The following is a 6,000-nucleotide window of genomic DNA, read 5'->3' as shown; positions in this document are numbered from 1 at the left end:
ACTTTTTGTTTGAACTCTTTGTCAAGTAAATTGTTTATTTCTGTTTCATTGAATTCTTTTTCTGGGATTTTGTCCTGTTTCCTTATTTGGAATATATTCCTTTGCCTCCTCATTTTGCTTCTTTCTCTGTGCTTATATCTATATAGTAGGTGGGTCAGCTATGTCTTCTGATCTTGGACAGGTGGCCTTATGTAAGAGATGCCTTATAAGGCCCAGCAGTGTGCTTCCTCCTCGTCACCAATTCCAAATGTTCCAGGAGTGACCCCTGTGTGAGCTATGTGTGTCCTTGCATTGTGGCAGGTTGCTCTTGCTGCTGGTGCCCAGGGAGGCTTGGCTGTCTGCCTGCCTGGCTGGTTGTAATGCTCAGCTGCATGTGGCTGCTATGGACACTTCAGTCACTTTATCAGGCACGGGGAGCCCCAGCACAGTTGGCTGCAAGGTCTAATAGCACTTTTCTGTTGCAGTTTTTCTGTTGGGTAGGCCCTCAACATGGTTGGTTGCTAGGCTCAGGGGCTTAGAATTGCCTCCAGCCTGCAAGGCTCTTATCAGCTCTCTCAGGATTGCAGCTGAGTGGGGCTGGTCCCAGCATGGGAGCACCCAATTGTTTCAGGCTTTGGAAGGTGGGGCCCACCCCCTATATGGCTGTTTGAAAATCACAAGTCTTCTGCAGCTGACAAGTCTCACTTCCCAAAGGGCCACACATACTGTCAACACAGTCCTGCCCCATGTGTGCATCCTGACCCACTGAAGCAGACCCAGTGACCCCACTGCAGAGGCCCCACACACTCCACCAGCTCCTCGCACACATCCTGCTTTCAGAGGTGGGCCCACTCTCCCAGCTGCAGAGGATCTAGGCACCCAGTCTATGCAGGCCCACAAATTGCTTGCGGGCTTTCTGTTGGGTGGGGCCAGTCCCTAAGGCAGTTGCCAGTCCTGGTTGAACTGGATTAGATCTGCACTCTAGTGGGTGTGGCAGATATTGGGCTAACAGGCCAGGGGAAGAACTCCAATGGCGTCTGCCAGCGTTTATATCAGCATGCCTGTAGTAGATCACAATAATGGCTGCTGCCAATGTCTCAGTCCCTGGAGAGGTCTCACCTCTCACCAAGATGCACCCAGAGCCTATCAGGCGAGTCTCTTTTCACCAGGACTGTGTACCTTTCTTTCTGGTGATTTTAGGTTGCTTTCTGAAATGGGTAAATTTGAGTGGGGGCCCGTTTAAGAGCCAGATTTTTCCCCTTATGTCGAATAGCTTTTCTGGAGGAATTCCCCATTGTTGTTAGTAGCCAACAAAGCCAGATATTAGGAGACTCATCTCAGTTGTGCTGAGTCTGCAGAAAGCTTGTAGTGGGAACACTCACCCACTCCTCCAGAGAAGGCTGAATACCTTAGGATTGCTCCTGGCTGGCCGTGAAGTGCCACAGCTTGCAAAAGTGGCTTTTTTTTCTCCCCAGAAAGGAATTTCTTCCTCTTCCACCTCAGTCAGGACTGTTCCTTGTTGCAGGGGTTCCTTTTATTCAGTTTTAAGTTTTCTCTCAGGGGTAATTGTGCCCAGAGTAGCTGTAAATTGGTTGTGTCTGTGGGAGGAGATGAGTTCAGAGTCTGCCTACACTGCCCTCTTGACACTTCTCTCCAAAATAGTTAAAGACTCTTGAAAATATGCAAAAACTCTGAGGACCTCCTGTTTCTTCTTGTCTGCTGATGACCAAGAAGTCAAAGCTATTATTCAAAACCACGTTTTAATAATTATTCCTTGAAAACCATCTTTGTACATGATTGCATTTAGCAGTGTAAAGAGCTGGCCCCTTGTAAAGCATTAGAAGATTGGTAGTTACCTTTTCTTTATGCTATGTTAGGGCAATCTTTTTTCTATTGCATTTGAATTAGCTTTAATGAAGAAAACTGAGCTGTTTCAAAGGTTATCCAAAACTTGTAATTATTTTATAAAATGTTTAGAAGTTCTCATATAAAATATACCCTTAAGGACAGCCTCTTCTAGTAGTAGAATTAGAGACAAATGAGATTTTGTGATGCAGAATTGCATGAAATGTAATCTCAGTTTCAGTGGGTTAGGAAACCAGGAGCTTAGTTTAGCTGGGTGGCTCTGGCTCAGGGTCTCTCCTGAGGTTACAGTTAAGATGTAATTACAGTTAAGCTGGGCCTGCAATCCTCTGAAGTTATGACTGGGACTCTAGGAACTGCTTCCAAGAAGGATCCCTCATATGGCTGTTAGCTAGAGGCCTCAGTTCCTTGCCCTGTGGAACTCTTCTTAGGATGTGACAGCTGACTTCTCCCAGACAAATGATCCAAGAGAGAAGCAACCAAGACAAAAACTGCAGGGCCTTTTTATGACCTAGCCTCTAAAGCTACACCACATCACTGCTGCTTTACTTGCTTGAAGCAAGCCTCTCAGTCCAGTCTGCACCAAAGCAAGGAGAACAGTTTCCATCTCTTGAAGGGAGGAGTGTCAAGTATTTGTGGACATATTTTAAAACCACTAGATAATCTAATGTTTGATAAGTACTTTAGACATCAATGAATTATCATGTTAGCATGTTTAGGGTGAGGAATATTTTATCTGTGAGTTTGGAGCTTGTTACTCCCCTCTAAGTAATGACCACTAGGATCAGGTAGGTAAAATCAAATAATGTTCAAAGCATCATCACAATCTATTGTCTGTGTCCACATTCACTCTAATAATAGCTATATCGCCTGCCTCACTCCCAAACCCACCTGCAACCTACTCCAGTTCTTGCAGAAAATCCTTATCCATTCCTTTCTTATGAGCATAAGAAATGCCATATCCTACAGTAGGGCTGCTTTCCACCCATAGTGAAATATTTCTGAAATGGCGCACTGTCAAAACGTGTGGAAAGTTCAAATAAGTTCATACTCTAAAATTCTATAGAGTTGCCCTTGTCTTCACACAAATTTAGTCCTCAGTGAACCTTAATAGATGCCTGTGGCATGAGCTTCCCTTTCAGAAGTCATGTTTCTTTTCCCCAGTAAGATGTTTAATTATGTGTTCATTGAGCCACAGAGACTTTCTCCCCTGCAAACTCTAGATCTGTTTAACGTATTTAAAGGTATGAAGATCTCTCAAATAACATACAAGTTATGAGGATGAGGTTTTTATACCAATTCCAAAAACAAAAAGGCCTTATTTGATCTATAATATTGCTCCCATGGAACTTCACCAATGTATTGGAAAATGCACTCCAAGTTAAAACTTATGACTCTGGGATTTGATTCCTTCCTACAGCACTCATGTTCTCTCTCCAGCCAAAAAATCCACACCTGGGTTTGTCCAGGTTCCACGAAGTGGTGGCAGTAGTGTTTCCAGTGGCAGGGAAGGCGAGAGCTGTCCCTGTGGCTCGGGGTCCTGTGGCAGCAGCAGTGACAGAGGATGCGTGTGCACTTCTGATGTCTGAGCCTGTTCATGTGTAAAGGCTCTTCTAACAAGTATTAAACATTCAAGGACTGACTTTAGATCTATATCGTGGAGGTAATCTACTTCCTAGAAAGGTAATGCTGCATCCATTTGCAAGTCATGTAATTAGCTTTTTGGTGTCTTGTTGAATTTTCCTTAAATACTCACATTAACAGGCCATTCCATCTAATTTGACAGCCAGTTATGCTCAAGATTAATATTTGGTATTTATATGTACCACTTATTTATCCATTCGCATGGAATATCATCCTCATTTTATTGAAAGATTTCCAAAGTATAAAGTGTTTTTTGTTTTGAAGTGGAAGAAGTCATGAATATATTTTCCTTATAAGTGGTGTTGTCTTAAGAATTGTGTTCTAAGGCTATGCTGACCATACTGGACAGCACAGATATTGAGCACTTTCATAATCACAGAAATTCTGTTGGACACTGCTGTACTAAGGATTCAATATGCTATCTCATGAGCTATTTTACAGTAGGAGGATGTGGGAGACAAGTAACATAAAGGAGTACTGGTACAAGAGTCAACAAGCTTAGGGAAACTTAAATGGAAAATGTAAGAAGCCTGTCCTGTGTTTTAAGTTACAAAGAATGATGAATGTTGCAGAAGGTTTAAACAACCCAGTTATGGAATATTTATGAGGATTCTTTGACTACAAACCTTTTCAAAAAAAAATCAGTACATTATTAAAGGCAAGCAAGTTTGTGTGTGTGTATGTTTAAACCTAATAAAAATTTGCAACTTGATGCTGAACTTCCTCGCATTTCTGTTTTTCTAAAAAAATATGGTATTGCCTTAAAAAATAATTTTATTGGAGTATAATTTGCATGCAATAAAATACACCTATTTTAAAGTATTGTTAGATAAATGTATACACCAACATCACCACCACCACAGTCAAGATATAGAACTTTCCTTCAACTCAAAGAGTTTTCTTATACCACTTTGTAGTCGGTACCCTCCAGCCCACCCCTACCCCATACAATCACTGATCTGTATAAATTAGTTTTACCTTCTAAATGTTCTTTTAAATAAAATCATATAGTATGTATTCTTTTCATATCTGACTTCTTTCACTCAACAGGTTGCTTCTAAGATTCACCTACATTGTCAGTGTTGCATCTATTAGTTTGTTTTTTTGTTGTTAATTAGTATCACTGTATGAATGTGCCAGGATTTGTTGAACCTGTCACCTGTCGAGCATTTGGGTTGTTTCCAAGTTTTGGCTATTATGAGTAAAACTCCTGTGACCATTTGTGTATGAGTCTTGTTTTGAACATATGTCTTGTTGTGAACATGTTTTTATTTTTCTTGAGTAAATACCTAGAGTAGAATTGTTTGGTCATATGACAGTGTTTTACCTTTATAAGACACTTCTTGTTTTCCAAAGTGGTTGTAGAGGCACCTTGATGTATGAAAGATCTAGTTGTTCTACATAGTCACCTACACTTGGTGTGGTCTGCCACTGCCTTTTGAAGGACTCTGCTACTGGGTGCATAATAATAATCAGTCTTAGTGGTGACTTTCTTCCCTACTGAATCAATTTGTTCCAGATTATCTCTACCAAGGAAATATGTTCTGTAATGAGATGGCCATTTCCAAATTAGAAACTGTTGATTTATATATATTCATAACTTAAAAATGGCCTCGATGGTAACCTCATCTTGGTTGCATGGAAATCTCCTATTTTCTCTCCTGATTGTGGAGCTGGGAGAGAAATCCCTTCCATCTTTGGAACAGCAAAGAAAGGAAGAGGAGGAACCCCTTGAGCTGTGGGCCAAGGGGAATGAGTAGAGATTTTCCTCTAGAGCAGCACTGTCCAATAGAAATAGAATGTGAGCTACGTATATAATTTTGTGACAAATTTAGTAGCCAGTTAAAAAAGTAGAAATAGGTTAAATTAATTTATAAATGTTTAACCTGATACATCCAAAATATTATAATTTAAACACTTTATCACTATAGTAATTATCCATGAACTATTTTATTCTTTTTTTCATGCCAAGACATAAATCTGATGTGTATTTTGAACTTATACTATATCTCAATTTGGATGCTAAGTTTTTAACAATTAAAGTGAAAAAAATGTAGCCTTACCAAAACAATAAATTTATGTTTAATGGAAAAAAATATTCTACATTGCTTCAGTTTTAAATTTTAATTAAAATTAAAAGAAATTAAAATTCAGTTTCTCGGTTGCACTAGCCACATTTCAAGTGCTTAATAGCCACATTTGTCCAGTTCCTACCATATTGGAGCACCCACTTCTAGAGGGTTATCTGTGGGACAGGAAGAGGAAGATGGAGGTGAGACATAGTCCTTGTTGCAACTCAGATCAGAGTAGAAAAACCAGTACTATCTGTGTGAAATTTGATATATATATATATATTTTTTTCTAATTGTATGATTTTGAACAAGTAACTTAATTTCTCTAAGCTTCACTTTCACCATCTGTCTGTAGAATAGGAAAGTAATAATACCCCTCAGAGTATTGTGAAGATTGAGAATGCATGCAAAGCACTGTAGAATGACTGGCAGCTTTTGAAAA

The sequence above is a fragment of the Equus przewalskii genome, chromosome 25, assembly GCF_037783145.1.
Source record: "Equus przewalskii isolate Varuska chromosome 25, EquPr2, whole genome shotgun sequence".
Classification (NCBI taxonomy): Eukaryota; Metazoa; Chordata; class Mammalia; order Perissodactyla; family Equidae; genus Equus; species Equus przewalskii.
The sequence above is the reverse complement of the archived record's forward strand: the minus strand, read 5'-3'. Positions refer to the sequence as shown.